General features: G+C 47.0%; 1 long non-coding RNA gene across 1 annotated transcript; it reads left to right on the top strand.

The window, feature by feature from the left end:
• Window positions 1-2,761: 2,761 nt before the first annotated feature.
• LOC115064037 lies at window positions 2,762-13,359 on the top strand. The gene is made up of 3 exons (XR_003843891.1): window positions 2,762-2,950; window positions 3,054-3,223; window positions 11,179-13,359. It is a non-coding gene; the product is annotated as an uncharacterized LOC115064037 (long non-coding RNA).
• The last annotated feature ends 5,619 nt before the right edge of the window (window positions 13,360-18,978 follow it).

Here is an 18,978-nt window from a genome sequence, read left to right as displayed (position 1 = left end):
CCTGCATGTGCTGGTTACATCCTTCCTGACCTGGAACCTGCATGTGCAGGTTACATCCTTCCTGACCGGGAACCTGCATGTGCTGGTTACATCCTTCCTGACCTGGAACCTGCATGTGCTGGTTACATCCTTCCTGACCTGGAACCTACATGTGCAGGTTACATCCTTCCTGACCTGGAACCTGCATGTGCTGGTTACATCCTTCCTGACCTGGAACCTGCATGTGCAGGTTACATCCTTCCTGACCGGGAAGTCCTGGATTTGCTCCTCCGCGGTTATTCAATATTACATTATTGTCTCTTGAAGACAAATTGAAGTTCCAGGCCTAAGGAACGGTTCTCTGCTTTGATTCCTGCACATTCTCTGCCCCCACACTCTGACCTCTGACCCCTGCACACTCTCTGCCCCCACACTCTGACCTCTGACCCCTGGACACTCTCTGCCCCCACACTCTGACCTCTGACCCCTGCACACTCTCTGCCCCATACTCTGACCTCTGACCCCTGCATACTCTGTCCCCATGCTCTGACCTCTGACCCCTGGACACTCTCTGTCCCCACACTTGCTGGCAACACTTCTCCTTTAGAAATTTGTTTTTTGGAAAAAAAAATTCAAACATTTATTTTATTTTCAAATTTATTTTGAATTATTTTACACATATGGGTATTTTTGCTTGCATATATATCTGTGTACCACTTGTGTGCCCTCAAGGCCATCAGAGGGCATCAGATATCAGATCCCCTGAAACTGGAGTTATAGATGATTGTGAGCCAGGGTGGGTACTGGGAATCGAACCTTGGTCCTATGGAAGAACGTCCAGTGTACCTAACCACGGACCCATCTTTCAATCCCAAATCTATCACTGTGAAGTGCAGCACTGACATGTTTCCACAGTGCTTCTCCAGCTGACTTATAACCAGGAACTCACACTGATTGCCATGGGCCCTACCCATTTGTGGGAGGCAGTTCATAAAAAACCCTTCACACCAGGGTGGTACCCCAACTCACCATTCATCCCAAAGGTTGTTCATTTGAATTGCTAACCATGGCTGGGGAGATGGATCCCCCATCAAGAGCACTCGCTGTTCTTTCAGACACTTCTGTCCCCAGCACCCATGCCAGGAAGTTCATGGTGGAACTGCAGACCCAGCACACCCAACCCTTTCTTCTGGTCACACACATGCCCAAGCACACACAGAGACAAACACGCAAACATAAAAATCAGACACAAAATAAATATTTGAAAATTAAAAATAAAACAGCTAATTAACTGAGCTCTGGTTATTATGCCACTGTCTGGGTATTTCTAGAAGTGGAGTGGTCTTGGGTCCTCATGCTGTCAGCTTTAGTGTCCAGTGTGCAGTCTCTGCTTCATAGATGTCACCTCTTTACCTGCTGGAAGGGAAGAGAAACTTGCTTGGGCCTGTTTTATACGGACACCCATCTCATTCCGGGAGACTCTGCTCCCATAACTTCATTCAATCCAATTAAGTTCCAAAGATCTTTCTTCCTAATTCCACTATGGGAGGAGGGATTTCGTCACAGAGATCAGAGGAAGGAGAGGGTGGACACAGCCATTTAGTCCTAACAATAAAGTTTCCCACCGTTCCTGACTCTGCGGGTTAGGTGGATGGTTCTGACCTGGACTGGTTTCCCACCGTTCCTGACTCTGCGGGTTAGGTGGATGGTTCTGACCTGGACTGGTTTCCCACCGTTCCTGACTGACTCTGCGGGTTAGGTGGATGGTTCTGACCTGGACTGGTTTCCCACCGTTCCTGACTCTGCGGGTTAGGTGGATGGTTCTGACCTGGATTGGTTTGACTAGGTGGAACCAGGTGAAGTAAGGGGGCTTCATTTATATTTGGGGTCTCACACAACCGGAGCCTCTTATTCTCAAGGAGGCTGGCTTGTCCCCACAATGGCAGAAAGGTTCCTGGCAGAAGTTCTGTCTCTGTCACATTTGTTATCTTTCCTTGAACTCATAGCAATCTTCCTGCATCAGCCTCCCAAGAGCTGAGGTTACAGATGTGAGCCACCACCCTGCTGATGTGCCTATTGAGACTTGTTTTATGTTAACTGTGAAAGCTCTTTTTTAAAAAAAAACTTATTTTGGATTTATTTTATGTGTATGAGTATTTTGCCTGATGTGTGTATTTGTACCAGGTCTGCCTGGTGCCTGAGCAGGTTACAAGAGGCTGTTGGATCCTTGGAACTGAAGTTCCAGATGTGTGTGAGCCACCATGTGGATGCTGGAAACGGAATCTGGGTGCTCTGGGAGCAGTGGATACTCTTAACCACTGAGCTGCCTCTCCAGCTTCCGGATGCTCTTTTTAAGCCAGGCTCTCTTTGCTGACAACCTGCTTCAGCCTTCACAGCCCTTATCTCATCCTTAAAACACACGCCCGCCCGCCCGCCCGCCCGCCCGCCCGGGAGCTGGAGATTAGGTGTGAAATCAACATTCAGAGAGTGCTGGGGGTGTCCGAGCCCTCAGAACTTCTGAAAAAGGATTCCTACTCAGCCCCAGGAGCAATAGATTAGAACCCTTGAGAGAGAGAGTTGACCCATACACTCTCTTAACTCCCAAGAATGTCAAGAATTTACCAAGATTATAAAAGGTGGATTCCTGTGGGCAAGAGAGGGAGAGCTAGGGGAAGCTAGGGGCCCTTTCTGAAAGCAGAGGCCAGTGCAACACACACACACACACACACACACACACACACACACCAATTTCATGGGGAACATAAACTCAAGCGCTGACCAGGCTAGTACCTATGTGCCCAAGATTGAGCGGTCTTCTAGGGGAGTCTGTCTGTCCAGCAGCTTGCTCTGAACTTATTCGGTGTTTAGTGAGCACCTCCCCTGAGCAGGCACGCTGGGTGGAGAGAGCCAGTAAGTCCTTGCGGTCCCCGAGTTCATTCGGAACCTGCAATGAGATCTGCCCACGTCTAGGGTAAACTCCAGATCCAAAGGGGAAGAGGAGAGAGACCTTAACTCTGTCGCTGAGGTAGATTTTCAGTTCTTCAGTATGGTTTGACTTTAGGTCCCAATTCCAGGTTCCCAGTGTGCTGTGTGGTGTTCTGCTTGGACCGAGCCCCAGCCTAGAATAACTCAGCATTCCTCTTCCGAGACAAGACATTTCACCTCCTGCCACCAGACCCAGACACACCGACCTGAGCTTGCTGCTGAAGCCTCCCAATGCTGTTAGCTGTTTGACCATCCTGAGGTGGGTTTGGGCGCTCCTAACAGTGGTTTTAGCACATTGGCCTCCCCCCCCCCCCATCTCTCCCGTAACAAATCCCTGACCTTGTTTTTATGTCCTGCCACTTGCTCATTTCTTGACTCTGATGATGCATGGATTTAGATTCCCGACTAACTGACCCTCAGCAAGGATTAAAGTATGTGACTGCGAAGGCTTTGAGAGCCTTTATGTATGTCAGAATGACGTGAACCGAGCCTCTTTCCTACTGGGAGCAAAAGTCTTTGGCCTCCTGCCCAGGTCTTAAGGGAGAGTTTGTGAAAGAATGGCCTTGGGACCAGACATGAAGAGAGAGCTGACATTTGAAGGCACCATCTGCTTTGCTGGTGACTCCAACCCCAGGGCCATCTTGAATGTTCCATTCTACCTGGGTGCCAGGGACCCTGCCTGGCAAACAGCTTTCCTAACCAAAGGCCTCCAGGCAAATAGATGCTTCAGATAGCTGACAGTAAAGCAGCAGATGACCAAGGAGGGCCCTTTGTGTAGCTTCCTCCTTTTGTAAACCTGCATTTTAGAATTCCTGAAGCCTTGATGGGGTCGGGGAGGGGTGGAGGGTGGGGGATAGGGAATGAGGAGGATGGGAGAGTGTGTGTTAGGATGTGGTTCTCCAAGGTCCTGTTGAAAGACCCAATGTAGATATTTCCCCTTAGGGAGACCAAGTTGCCGTGGGTAGAACCACAGGACGAGTGATGAGTGTCCCTGTGTCTTAGTTTGCTTAGCTTTCCTGTTTCTACCAGAAGATACCCTGGAAAAGTCACTAAAAGGAGAATGGGGCATTCTGGCTCCACAGTTTAGGTGTCCCCCCCCCCCCCCCGTACATCTTGGCAGGGGTCTCAAAGGAGCAGGAGCGTGAAGCGGCCACTCACAGCACAGCCACAGTCAGGAACCTAAGGATGAACCATTGTGCTCAGCTGGCTTGCTCCATTTTATTCATCCCAGCACCCTTGCCCAGGGAATGGGCTTCCCACATCAATAAACCAAAGATAATCCTCCATGGGCATCCCCCAGAGGCCCATCATCTCCCTGGTGATTCTCTCAAGCCACTAACACTATCACACATCCAATAGCAAAGAGTCAGCCTAGAGGGTTTGTTCCCCTGAGGACCCGAGAGGACCTCAATGTACAAGCATGGGGTTGCCTCTGAACATATGCAAGGGGGAAATGGAGCCTGCGGTGTGAGGACAATGAGGAGAGAAGCCAGGGCACAATGCCAGAGCCTTTGAATCCACAGGCCATTATGTCTCTGCATCTCCCAAGTGTACCAGGCTCATCTTGTAAAGACTCAGGCCTCTGAGAGGGTACAAATGGAGTAAGGCTTTAGGTTTTTGTTTTTATTTTTCTATAAACTAAGAAATTTGAAAGCAATTAATATTGACATCTTAATTATTTTGGTGTCAATAACTAATTAATGACGAATTAATTAGTCAACAACACCTCTTAAGCCTAATGGGAGGAGGGAGGCAGCTTAACTGACTTCAGCAAAGATTTTAAACCCTAGAAAATATATGTCTTTTAATCTAGTGAGACAGAATTTTTATGGGCAACTTGACCCCAAAGTAGTAGATATTTGGAAAGGGAGAATGTGAATCTGGCCTTTCTGAGTGTTAAGTTCTGACTACAAACATCTACTGGGTGGCAGGCTCTATGTGAAGGCCAGAGAACAAGGTGAGCACTTCAGGTCAAGGTAGTTAAACAGCAGCCATTAGAAACAGATTAGGGTCCCCTGCAGCAAATGGTGACCACTCTGTGTGTCTGTGCGGGCAGCAAGTGGGTGGGATGAGCATGGGTGAGGACATAGGAAACTCTAAATACACTGCACTAAAGATACTGCATCTGCACTGAAGATAGAGTCTGCACTGAACATAGATACAGAGTCTGCATTAAAGATGATACAGAAACTGCACTGAAGATAGATACGGAATCTGCCCTGAAGATACAGTGTCTACACTGAAGATAGATACAGTGTATTGAAGATACAGTGTCTGCACTGGAGATAGAGTCTGCACTGACGATATACAGTGTGCACTGAAGATGATGCAGCCTCCGCACTGAAGACACAGCATCTGCATCTATCCTGGTTTTCACTATTCTAACACAAGCAGCTTAATGAAGTGAAGGTTCACCCTGCTTACTATTTGAGGGTAAGGGCCACACTGAAGGGTTGGAGAAGTCTTTGCAGTGGGACCTTTCTGAAAAGGTAGGACCCCAGATCATAGAAGGTGCCTCCCATACTCAGGGTGGGTCTTCCTTCCTCAATTAAACATCTCTGGAAGCAAAAAACACCCTCAGACACACCCAGAGGTGTGTTCCCATGGTGGTTTTAAATCCAGCCAAGTTGACAATGAAGATAAGCAACCACAGAGTTCTACACTGAAGGAACAGCTATCAAAGGCCAAGGACAGATACTGCAGGGATCAAATAGAGTGAGTTCAGGGAAGTCTGGTGACAGTGCGTGCGGCAGCAGATAAGTCTGAGCCAAGCGGGAAGGACAGAGATAGGCTGCGTCCTGTGGGCCATATTCGGTCTGCATTTATCCTGTAGGCTGAGAGGTATCCAGAATTAGTATAAGCAAGAGAGGGGTGAAAGGTGTTTCCAAGAGACTGATCATGGGGGAGGAGGGAGAAGTCAGAGGAAGGGAGGCCAGAAGGGAGGTGGAGGGTTAGTTTGGGAGGACGGTGGGTTAGTTTTGGGGAAAGATGATGGCTAAGTTAAGGGAGGATGATAGTTTAGTTGGGGGACAAGGGGCAGATACTTTTAAACTAGGACATGTTAGCAGCTCGTGTCAAAGCTGTGTAGTGACAAGAAAGATTGTAGGTGGAAGTATTATTTGGGTCTGGAAAGACCTTTATGAAAAATGTCCCTTGAAGCCACTTATTTTAGCAAACACTTTCCCTCCACCCCCAAGAAGTACTTTCTATTTTAGGACTGATAAAATGGCTGACATTTCCTGCGGTTGAAATTGTCTTTTATCTTTGTAAGGATGGAGTCTATATAGTAGGAGTCATGGTTGAATTTGACTTTTTAATCTGGTTTTGAGACAGGGTCTGTCCATGTGGCCCCTAGATGGCCTCATACCTAATCCTCTTGCCTCTGCCTTCCTAGTACTGAGATCACAAACACCACATACCCCACAAACAGTTGCACTTGTTCTGAGACCAGCTTTCACGGACTCTCTGGGCTGTAGCAGCTGGGGGAGATCTGTAATTGTAGCAATCCAGTGAGTTTTCTGGAAATATTTGAAACGTGGTGGCGTGAGCAGTTGCTCAAAGGAGCAAGAATTCCGTCCTGCATGAGGAGACGCTCAAGCAGCTGCACAAGTGCCCAGGAATGACACTTACCAGATCAGCCCACGTCCCAAAGGGTTTGTGAGAGAACACTGTCCTCACAGGACAAACTTGTCTGTGACTTCTGCTCTAATGCCCAGCCCCTGGGGGACTTGCTGGGAGTGTTCACATCTTTCTGACTCTTACACAATCTCTCCACTTCTTACATAGCACAGCACAGCTTGACCCTGGTGATTACAGGGTGAGCCTTCCAGCCGGCAGGGACTTGAGGTTGGCCCTGTGCAGGGGCTGGTTCACCAAGAGGGCAGAGCAGAGGCCAACTAAAGTCATGGTTTGGGATGAAAAGGCCAACTGGCAAGGTGCACTCTGCCCTCAGCTCTCTCTGCTCAGGTAGTAAAGGATGCCAGGAGAGATGGCATGGACAGCTCATCACAGCCTGCTTTCTTAGATCTCACCGTGTCTTCTGAATGATGGGTCAGTAAAGGGACCCCAGACACGAGGAGTAAGCATGATTAAGCAACATGGGAATGAGGCAGCATGGGAAGGCAGGGAACATGGATGAGTAGGAAAGGAAAGAGAGGTGATAGGGTGAAGATGATCGAAACACAGTGCATACATGCATGGAAATGTCACAACACAACCATCGGTACGTATAAAACACGCGTGAAGAAGACCCTGAAAGGTGAACTGGAGGGATGGCTCGGCAGTTAAGGTCCTGCAGAGGACCTGGCTTTGGTGGGTCATAGCTATCTGCAACTCCAGTTCCAGGGGACCCAGTGCCATTTTCTGGCCTCTTCAGGTACCAGGCATGCATGTGATACACACAACATACATGCAGGCAAACAGTCATATGTATAAAATAAAAATAAATAAATCTTTGAAAAAGTATACACACACACACACACACACACACACACACACACACACACACCAGTACTTAGAAGGCAGAGGCAGGAGGATTTCTGTGAGTTTAAGCCTGATGCACGTAGTAGACTCCAGGTCAGCCAAAGACCAAGAGCGAGAACCTATCTTTAAAAGAAGACAAAGATGATGAAGAAAAGAGAACAAAATTGTGGGGACATGGGAAGGGGAAGGATTCCCTCATCTAGAATCTGGTTGAATCCTTACCGACAAAGAAACCAGAATTTCCACACAAGAACCAAGATTTCTGTGATGGTTCCAACGTAGAGACAGACAGTGTCCTTCCATATATGGATAGTTTTTGTGACAATAACAATGAAGACCTTGGTAAGGCCGCCTTGGTTTCCCGGATGTGTTCTAGAAACAGATTATGACCTCACTTACTGTAGAGATAGCCTGCCTTCCTGTGACCTCCCCCCCCACACACACACACCTTATTCACTGAAATCCAGCCTGGTGCCATCAGGATCCACCCTGTGGCCCCATTTAGGTTCCTTAGCAACCCTTTGGAGGTAACAGCTTTGAACAACACCAAGAACAGACTTCACAGCTACAGTGGAGACAGTGGAGAGTGGCTCCATCAGAGACATCAGGCATACCCTAGTCTCCTCGAATGCTTGTGCTTATACAACTCTTAACAAACGCACAGCTCTGCTGCATACAGGCCCACCCAGAGGTTCTTTTCTGCACTGAACCAAGGATTCCATTTTCCCTGAGAAGAGTTTCCTGAAGATGAAGAGAATTGCTCAGGCTACTGGTGGTGGCAATGTGGAACTGTCTCTCTGTGCCTGCTGACTCTGGTGGGAAGAAACACCTGGGGCCTATCAGCTGTGACTTCATCATGAGGAACAGCCCTGGAAGACACAACCTTCCACAGGGCAAAGCCCATCCCCTCCCTCCTTACAGGATCTTCCCACATTCTTGCCCTCACTCTCCCAAGGCCTTCCCCCCGCCCCTGCTCCCCAACAACCACCAGGGCTCCCTTCTTCCTGCCTTAGCAGAAAGGCTTCATGATGGTTGTTTATGTTCGAAGGTGGACAGATTGCCCTTCACCACCATGGACTCTGTCACAAGGATTTAACTGGACATTAACTTTCAAGGCTTACTGAGCAGCTGTAATCAGAGGGTACCAGTTAGAGCAGGCAATTCAGAGCCCGATCAAAGCCTGACTAGGTCTGGCCCTGCGAGCTGCCAGAGCGTGACTTGGGATAAACTTCTTCACTTTACCAGGCTTCAGTTTCTGTTCTATAAAGGAAAGCCCATGTGTGTGTGTGTGACTGTGTTGCCATGGCGACTGGAGGAAACAATGCATATTGTCACTCAGCATCACCTATGACAAGTATCTGCAATCCTTTATCTGCTGATCAACATGTAGAAGGTCTTGCTCATTAAAGGCCTTTGTACGCCGGCTGCAAGTACAGAGACTGGTTCGTTTTGGTTTTGTCTTGTTTTTTTGTTGTTGTTTTGTCTGTTGGAGAAGAGTCTTGCTACATAGCCCAGGCTGCCCCGTTCTTCAGCCTCCCAAGTTCTGGGATTATAGATGTGAGGCATTGTGCTCAGGACATTTTCTCATTATGAAAAATGTCAGATGTACAATAGAAAGAACTGCGTGGACGACACTACAACACCTCGCTTGATGGTCTCATTGCTTATTCTTATCATATTATCATATACATCTGTTTTTCTGGACTATTTCAATGTAGAGATATGTAGAGGTCAATTAAAATACATGACTACATGACTACATGACTCGAAAATGAAGACATTCTCCTACCTCTTTCCTTTATTATGCTTTAAAAAAAACTGACAATAGCTACCTTAGCTCACCTGTTCTCAGGCCATGTAACATGTTCCTTCACCTGTTCTCATGTTCCTGTAACATTCAGCAATATCTTCTAGAAGACTTCTTGTGTTTTCCAAACAAAAGTCAGTCAAAACCAGACATGTATCTGTAATGCAATCACTTGGAAACTGAAACAGGAGGATCTCGTTTGAAACCAGCCTCAGTTACCAAGTGAGCTAAAGCTGGTGTCGGCTAATAGCTAGAGACTCTCTCTCTCCTCTCTCTCTCTCTCTCTCTCTCTCTCTCTCTCTCTCTCTCTCTCTCTCTCTCTCTCTCATACACACGCGCGTGCACACACACACACACACACACACACACACACACACACAAATCCAGTCAACACCCTTACCCTGGATTTAGTTAGGATATATTTCTCTTCTGTTATTATAGAGCACAGTGGTGAAGATGCTCTGAGACCCACGTTACTACTGATTTAGCTGCACGAGCTGCTGACTGTAGCCCCCTCCACCGAGGCCCTGCTGTTAACGCAGGCCCTGAGATGCAGATGCACAAGCTGGGTTATGGAACTTGCTGGTTATTAATTAGCTGTACTATCCAGTGCTTCACGCTGTCTAGTTTTTGTTGTTATTGTTGTTGTTGTTGTTCTGTGTTCTCTGTTCTTGAACCTAACATGAAGATGGTCAGTAAAAGAGGACAGAGGGGGGCAGCTGTGGCAGCACACACTTCTAGTCTCAGGAACTGGGAGCTACAGACAGGAAGGTCAGAAGTTCAAGGTCATCCTCTGCTATATAGAAAGGTTGTCCTTAGCCTGGGTTACATAAGACCCTGCATCAAATATATATATATATATATTAAATTTACATGTGGATGGACAAGGATAGGCAGAAGAAGCCTACTCTCAGAGAGGGCCCCCTCCTTTGATCTGAGGAGTGTGGTTTCCTGCTGTGGAGTGCATTTCACTGAAGGAGACTGTGTTAGCCACCTTTCCCCTTGCTGTGACCAAATCCCAACCAGAGCAGCTTGAGGAGAGAAGTGTTTGTTTTGGTTCATGCCTTGAACCTGCAGTCCACCACGTTGAGGAAGGCAGCTGGTCACGTTGTGTGTGCGGTCAGGAGACAGATGGGTGCTGTTTACTCTGGCCCACCTCAGGTAAGCTAATCTAGAACCCTCCGCACAGCCGTGCCCAGAGGACTTGGCTCGAAGATGACTGGTGGTTTAAATAAGATGTGTCACCCCCATCTGCCCCCCAACTCCCCCACCCCCAACACACACACGCCATAGGCTCTAGTATTTGAATACTTGGTCCCCAGTTGGTAGAGCTGTTTGAAGAAGTTCAGGAAGTATGGTCTCACTGCCGGGAAGTATGCCATTAGGGGTGGGTTTTGAGAGTTTAAAACCTTACCTATGCCCACTCTGCTCTCCGATTCCTGTTTTTGAATGATGATGTAAGCTTGAATGATGATGTAAGCTTGAATGATGATGTAAGCTTGAATGATGACATAAGCTTGAATGATGACATAATCTTGAATGATGATGTAAGCTCTCCGTTCCTGCTCCAGATGCCTACCGCTCGCTGCCATGGCTTCCCACCGTGATATGACAGACTCTTGCCCTCTGGAACCCAAAGCCAAAATCAACTCTCCCTTGCATAAGTTGTCTTTGGTCCTGAGGTTTCATCACAGCAACAGCAGATGTAACTAAGATTGCTTGCTGGGCATGGTGGCACATGTCTTTTATCCCAGCACGCCAAAGACAGAGGCAGGCAAATGTCTGTGAGTCTGACAACTTGGTGTACATAGCCAACTTCAGGGCAGCCAGGGCTACACAGAGAAACCTGTCTCAATAAATAAGTAAGTAAGTAGGTCTTGTCAAGCTAACAGTTAACATAAACCAGAGTCTTTCTTCCTTCCTAGGCTCTCCCAGACATCTCTGAGACAAGATGGACATCTGGCATTGTCTAAATAGAAAACTGCACTGGATTGTCTTTTCCTCTAGACCTCCTAACAGATGACTCCCATGTGATTCTGCACACAGCGACGACATTTCTGAGCACAAAATCAAGAGGAATAAATGTGCAGTTGAGAGGGTGGGCCGTCAAGAATGGGCATGCTCCACTGAGGGGAGAGGACCCTCAGCAGCAGACCTCAGACAAGCCTTGGGCTCTGCCCTCCAGACACAACCAACATTTGTTCAAACTTCAGGTCTGGGTCAAATGGTGAGCTAAACATTTTGAGAAGCTAGCTGAATGTTGTGCACACAACCGTTACCCCCTCACTGTAAGCTGATGCAGGAGGATCATGAGTTTGAAGTCAGTCTGGGCTTAAAAAACAAAACAAAACAAAAAAAACCCCCACCTTTCTCAAAAGAACAAAGTTGAAGCCCTGGAGGGAATCCACGCACAAAACCCTGGGTTATCTGCACAGAGGCCTGACTGATTCTCATTCCTGGCTGACCGAGGCATCCTGTCTCCCTCTTACCTTGCCCAGCTGTTGGCTTCTAGTCAAAATACACATAGCCATTTAATCATTAATCTGAGCAAAACATTGCTAGGGAGTTTCACTGTGGAGTTTTTATGCATATACACACCACAGTTAATTGCTTGGCTATCTGGTTTTCTTGTTCTTCTCTGTATTTTTCTGGGCCCTGTCCCTCTCCATTTGTGGAGATGGCCGTAAGTGATCTCATTGGGGAATTAATTGCTAAGAACCTTTTGGTTCTCTTCTTTGAAGGTGTGTGTGGGGACGTGTTTGGCTGCAGTGGACAGTTTATGTTCACAAGAAGTGAGTGACCTTGTCCATGGAATAGAGCATGTATCTGTGACCAGGAAAAACACCAGTGTTTGTATTTGGTGATGGTTTTATGCCTTGCTGTCAGTAGAGACATTTACAAGCTTGCTGACAGTCCAGGACTCCAAAAGCCATCATGGTGACTTAGCACATATAAATGCACCCTATTTTTATATTAATACTAGGGAGGGGAAGCTGAAAGATCAAACACAGAGAGAATGGATTTGAGAGACACTTCAGAGCCATTGGGAGGCCTACAAAACTAGATTCAGCACGCTGTCAGGTCCCCAGGATTTTCATTCCCCACTCTGTATGTGTGTGTGTGTGTATGTGTGTGTGTGTGTGTGTGTGTGTGTGTGGTTGGCTAACTTTGAACTCCTAATCATTCTGCCTCAGACTCCAGGGTACTGGTATTATAGACATGCACCATCATGCTTGGATTTTTCCCTCCTTCATTCAGCTTTCTTCCCCTTCTTCCTTCCTTCCTGTTTTAATATGCTTGTTATTTCTTAAACTAATTCAGTCTTAAGGATAAAGAAATTAATAACACGTATCCTCAGCCCTCTTTGAACTCAGCAAAATCTAGAAATAAGGAAGAGAGAGAGAAAGAGAGAACATTAGTACATTGAGGATTTTCCAATCTTGCTTGGGGGGGTACGTGGGAAGCTTCCTGAAAGAGATAACTGAGTGACTGACTCGAAGGGAAGCTAAACCCAAGGCTTTTCCTTCTCAACGGACCAAGACATTCAACGGGGTTTAAGAACAGCATATGGAGGGGATGAAGTGGAGGGCTTTAGGGATGTGAGCCTTCCATAGATGGAAGATGTATTAGTCAGAGTTCTCTTGAGTAACAGAACTTATAGAATGAACACACACACACACACACACACACACACACACACACACACACACACACGGAATTTATTAGAATTACTTATAGGCTGTGGCCCAGCTAATCCAGCAATGGCTGCCTATGCATGGAAAGTCCAAGAATCCAGTAGACGTTCAGTCCCCAAGGCTGGAGGTCTCAGCTGGTCTTTGGTATACATCTGAATCCTGAAGACGTGGTTAATGCCGGTGAAGGAATTGATTTGTTAGGGAGGATGAGGAGAAGCAAGCAGAGAACAAGGGCTTCCTTCATCTATGTCCTGTACGTAGGCTGCCAGCAGAAGGTGTGGTTCTAGTTAAAGATGGACCGTCCCATCTCAAAAGACATGGATGAAAGGTTTATCTTCTCACCTCAAAGATCCAGATTAGAAATGGGTTTTCCCACTTTGGATGATTTAATAAAGAAAAAAAAATCCCTTAGCCGTGTTGGTGACATACATCTTTAGCCCCAGCACTTGGGAAGCAGAGGCAGGTGAGTCTCCGAGTTCTAAGAGAGGTCACCTTATTCTACAGATCATGTTCCAGGACAGCCAGGGCTGTACGGAGAAACCCTGTCTCAAAAACCAAAAACGAAACCTAAAACAAAACAAAAACTTCCTAAAAGGTGTGTCCAGTTATTTGGGTTTTAGTTAATTCCAGATGTAGTCAAGTTGACAAACCAGGGAGCCATCTCAGAGCACAGCAGATTTTGATGTCACTAGGGACAGTCAGGACCACAGAGGCAGGGTAGGAATAATAGTAATATGAGTTGAATCTAAAATACCTGCTCCTTCTCCCATCATGCTTTGATGATTTGGTTCCCATCTGGCAGTTCTTGGGGGACTTGCTGGAAGAAGCTGTCATCCAGGAGAGAGCCTTTGGAAATTACACCTTGGTCCCTGGCTCTGTCCTGTTCTCCTCCCTGGCCCACTGCAATGTCGGGAGCTTGAACCACACACTCCCACTGCCACAGACCAAGCTGCACATCTTGCCCATCCCTGCCATGGAGGACAGAAGCCTCTGAGACCATGAGTCACATGACTAACACAGATGAAACCATTCCATTCTGGGAAAGGACAGGTGACTCACTCCTGGATGTCTGGGCTTGTTTCAAGGCACAGGTTGAAACAGCTAGGTTGACAGGAGCTGAAAAGAGAAGCTGGGGCAGGGGCAGGGGCGGGGGCTGAAGTGGGGGGGCTGGGTGTGGGTGTGGGTGTGGGTGGGGGCGGGGGCTCAGAGGCCACATGCTTGTGTATCCTGTACAAAGCCCTGAGTTCCATCCCTGGCACTGCATTAATGAGGTATGGGAGCATATGTCTGTAATCCCAGCATTTAGGAGATGGAAACATGGTGATCAGAAGTTCAAGCATCAAACACCAGTAATACCAGCATGCTTGAAGCAGAATCAGGTGGCTATCTGTAAGTTCAAAGCCATCCTGATCTACAAAGCACACTTTGGGTCATCCAGAGTTACACAAAATAAATTCAAGGTCACTTGTGGCTATATGACAAGTCCAGGGCCAGCTTGGAATACACGAGACCCTGTCTCAAAAGATGGAGTAGAAAATAAGTGGAAATGAAGGCTGATCACCTTTGGAGAATAATGTATGATATGTGTGATGGTCAAGTTTACTGGACTGAGGGATGCCTAGAAAACTGGTAAGGGTGTGTCTGTGAGATGATTTCTGGAGAAGACTGGTATGTTTGTCAGAGAACCGAGTGTGAAGAATTAATCTGACTGTAAGGAGAACTATACAACAGGCTAGACCCAGGTGGAGTACTAAAGCACAGGACAGGGAAAGCACACACTCACACACACACACTCACACGCACACACACACACACGCGTGCACATCTTATGCAGATGTGTTCTTGTTGCTGCCATCTGCAAACGACACCACAGATTCCTCAACGGGAGTAATACAGTATATGTGTGCTCAGGAGTTGCAGAATCACATCAGGAGGAGTAGGCAGTGGGTAGCCCCTAAAGTTCAAATGAAGATCAGTGCTTGCTACAGTGGGGTACTGAGGGGCCAGAGGGTATAGGAAGATTCTTGGCCTCCTAAAATTCAAGGCCCACCTTTCACTGTAAGCTCTATCAGGACTTCAGGACCCTTGGGGATTTCCTTGGGCCAGTGTTTAGGCAAGCAACCCAGGAGTTTCTATGCCCAGTGTTGGTTGCATCCTGAGATTCTTCAAGGATGAGATTTCTGTTTGTTTTGAGACAAGGTCTCACTACACAGCTCTGGCTGGCTTGGAGCTCACTCTGTACATGTGGCTGTATTCAAACTCATAGAAATCCACCTGCTTCTGCATCTGGAGTGCTGAAATTAATGACATCTACCAATATGCCTGGCTAAGAAGAGATCCTTTAATTTCAAGGAGGTGAGAGGAAGTTGTGGAGAGAAGCTGTGCTGGCTAGTTTTGTGTCTACTTGGTGAAAACTAGAGTTATCTGAAAGGAGAGAGCCTCAGTTGAGAAAATGCCTCCGTAAGATCCAGCATGGGGCATTTTCTTAAGTAACAATTGATGGGGAAGAGCCCTGCCCACTGTGGGTGGTGCCATCCCTAGGCTGGTGGTCCTGGGTTCTATAAGAAAGCAGGCTGAGCAAACCATGAAGAGCAAGCCAATAAGCAGCACCCCTCCATGGTCTCTGCCTCAGTTCCTGCCCCCAGGTTCCTGCCTTGTTTGAGTTCCTGCTCTGAATTCCTGAGGATTGAACTGAGGTCCTTGTGTTTCCATAGCAATTGCTCTACTGGTTAAACTATCTCTCCAGCCACTTCATTCTATAGAGAAGGAAAACAAGTTTGGAAATGTCCTGGGTAGGAAAGTCCTTAAAAACATGTTTAAACCATGTCATTCCAGCTCTGGAGCCCTTGATTGCAACTGCTTCTCCTGACTAGGGAGTCTTACTATGCTACTCTTTGACTTGACCATGGACCTAGCCCATCAAAAATGGTGGCATAGAGCGGTCTTAGAGACCCATGCACTGCACTGCGTGCGCACATGTGTGTGTGTGTGTGTGTGTGTGTGTATCACAATTAGAATGCTTTCATGTGCATAAAATTGCTGTATAGTCTGGGAATGACCATTGCCACCTTGAATCAGAGCAGCTGGGATGAGCTCAGGAAACCCTGGTGAGATTGGGCCCATTAGCACTCCCTCCTGGAGGAGGAAGGGGAAGGGAGGCTCAGTGGACTGAGGGATGTGGAGACCCCTTAGAATAGCTGCCCTTCAGTCACCATGCTTCTGTAAGTAACTCCAATAAACCAGTGGTCCACCAAGTTAGACCCCGACAGAATCTTTTCACAAGTCTCTTGGTGCCTTTGAGTATCTTATTAGAAATAGATGTACATCTTCCCAGTAAAAGTCATATGGCGAATGTGTAATCTAGTGTGTTCAAACTATACTAACCAAGAATATAAGATCTGAAGAAAGGAATACAGGGTAGAAAAATTGACTCTGAAGCCTGCTATTTCATCACTAGGGAATGAATGTCTGTGTGCCCTAAAATACACATGTTCAGAGTGAGGCATGGTGGTGCATGCCTGTAATCCCAGTAGTTGGGAGGTGGGGTCAGGAGTTCAAAGTCTTTCTCAGATATATAGTAGGGTTGAGACTAATCTGGGATCTGTGGGTCCTTTTTCAAACACATTCACACACATAGACACACAGATACATAGACACACACATATACACATTCACAGACATCAAAGTTCTACTCTAAAGCATGATAGAACAGGCTACATGGGTCTGATGTAGTACTTCAATGATCAGACTGGTACTTATATATGGAGGTAGACCAGCGCTTGCTCTGTCACTCCCAATGGGTGCACGTGAGGACAGTCCCAGGAAGGCATTACAAGAAGTTAACCACCAATAATCCAATTAGAAAGCCCTTCAAAAGAACTGGATCTGCTGGCACCTTGTCTTAGCTTGCTTTATATTGCTATATTAAAACATTCTGGCCAGAAGAAACTTGACGAGGAAAGGGTTTATTTGGCTCCTACATCCACATCATAGCCCATCACTGAGGAGAGTCAGGACAGGAGCTCAAAGCAGCAACCTGGAGACAGGAACCGAGGTAGGAGTCACAGAGAGAGGTTGCTTTCTTGTACCACCCAGGACTATCTGCCCAGGGATGGCACTGCTCACAGTGGGCTCTTCCACATCAATCATTAATTCAGAAAAGACTCTACAGGCAATCTGATGGAGGAATTTTCCAGTTGAGGTTCCTCTTCCCAGATGATGCTAACTAGTTTCAAGTTGATAAAACTAACCAGACTCCTTTTCCAGGCCTATGAGAAAACAAGTATCTGCCGTTCATACCACTGCTCAAGAACAACTCCATTGTGCCTCAGTTTCCTTGTTACGAAGGCCCTCTGCAGCAGGTGGGGTGGCTTCTTACAAGGGGAGGTTCATCAAACACTAGCAAGACTCTGCAGCGTTCTGAAGGCCAGTGCTACCTGTCTGTCAGGTTCAGGTGTTGAATCTGAGAACTTGTTGCTAAGGAGATTCTTATGAATAGATGAGGGCAGGCCTCTGAGTGTGCCTTGGACCAAAGGGCAGCTGAAGATGCTGGTTTGGAATCACACTTTAAATAGGGAGAGCCCCCCTGACTCTCTGCATCAAAGTAGGCTGTGTCTCAAAAACCATTCGAGTCGATGATGGGGCCTACTTGGGAAGAGAAAGGTTAGTGGGAGGAGAAAGATAACGGGGGAAGGATATGGCCATTGTTCAAGATAGGATTGGAAAAGTCATTATAAGACCCACATTCATTTTGTACAATGGACATACACTAAAATAAAAATTAACTAAAAAAAAAAGTCTAACTGTTTTAAAAGATGTTTTGCTTACCTGCTTTCTCTACTTTTCAGAATTCTTAGTGTGTCCAAATCCCTTTCAAAACAGACCCTCCTCATCACAGTGCTTGGTTATTTGAAATCTATTCTATCAGTACTATAAAAAGCAAGTTACCACATGTTTATTATGTGACGACAACTTGCAGGAGTGGGTTCTCTCCTTCTACCATGTATTCTGATCCTAGAGATTAAATTCAATTCATCAGACTTGGTGGCAGGGACCTTTACCCACTGAGCCATCTGGTCAACCTTCAGGGTTTTGCTTTTTGTTTGTTTGTTTGTTTAAAGCATGTTTCTCTAGTCTTACACCAGCTTTATCCTGTTGGGTCTAAAGCAATGCCACTATGGGGGAACCTGGGGCTGGGGAATTACTGTTTGGAATGCCCTTGAGCTGTTCACCCCATGACCGGCCACACTCCTGCATACTCTCACCCTTCTGTTCCTTCTGAAAAAGGAGCATTGCAGTGGTGACCCACTCCAGCTGAAGAGTGAGAATCCCCACTGAACCTTTAGCATCATCACCATGCTTGTCAGAATTGTTGTTAGCAGGGACAGTGACCTGGTTAGGGTTTTCTCTTTTCTCCTTGGCTCTATGTAGCTCTCAGTTGAAAATGGCCGAAGCAGGATGGTAACTACCTCACATGGTCAACCAAAGGAATGGAGTAGTCCTTGGTGTGAACGGGAGTCAGTGGGTGTGTTTTAAAGACTTGGAAGTCCACATTGGAGGCCAGGCCACCTCCATTGCTGCTTCATTTCCCTTTTAACTCTGCTTCCTTTTTGCACCTTTGTTTGGCTTTAAATCAGTGTGTTTCCTCTCTCTGGGGGACCTGACTAAGTTCTCTCTGAGGGCAAGCTAAGGTGCATCCTTTGTTAGATGCTAACTAGTTTCCTGGTGGCAGCTTTTTGTACAGCTGCCCAGAGAGGTCAAGTGGGTACTGCCCACCTCTTCCAGGAACCCAGTGACATTCTGTGGGGAGGGACTGACCTCTCCAGGAGGCCACAAGAAGAACCTGTACAGTCGGTCGGTTTACAGAGTGAAGGGATCCAGAAGGACTTCAGAAGGGAAAAAAAAGCCCTTTGGAGCAAAGGGAGCAACTTCTGGTTCATCCTGACAGCCAGTGTGTTCCACATGGGGCGTGTGACTCACCAGCCTTGGTCATGATTCTGCCCAGGATTAACAAGTCTTCCGGAATTAGCA

Source organism: Mus pahari, chromosome 5 (assembly GCF_900095145.1).
Source record: "Mus pahari chromosome 5, PAHARI_EIJ_v1.1, whole genome shotgun sequence".
NCBI classification, from domain to species: Eukaryota; Metazoa; Chordata; class Mammalia; order Rodentia; family Muridae; genus Mus; species Mus pahari.
The sequence above is the reverse complement of the archived record's forward strand: the minus strand, read 5'-3'. Positions and strand labels throughout refer to the sequence as shown.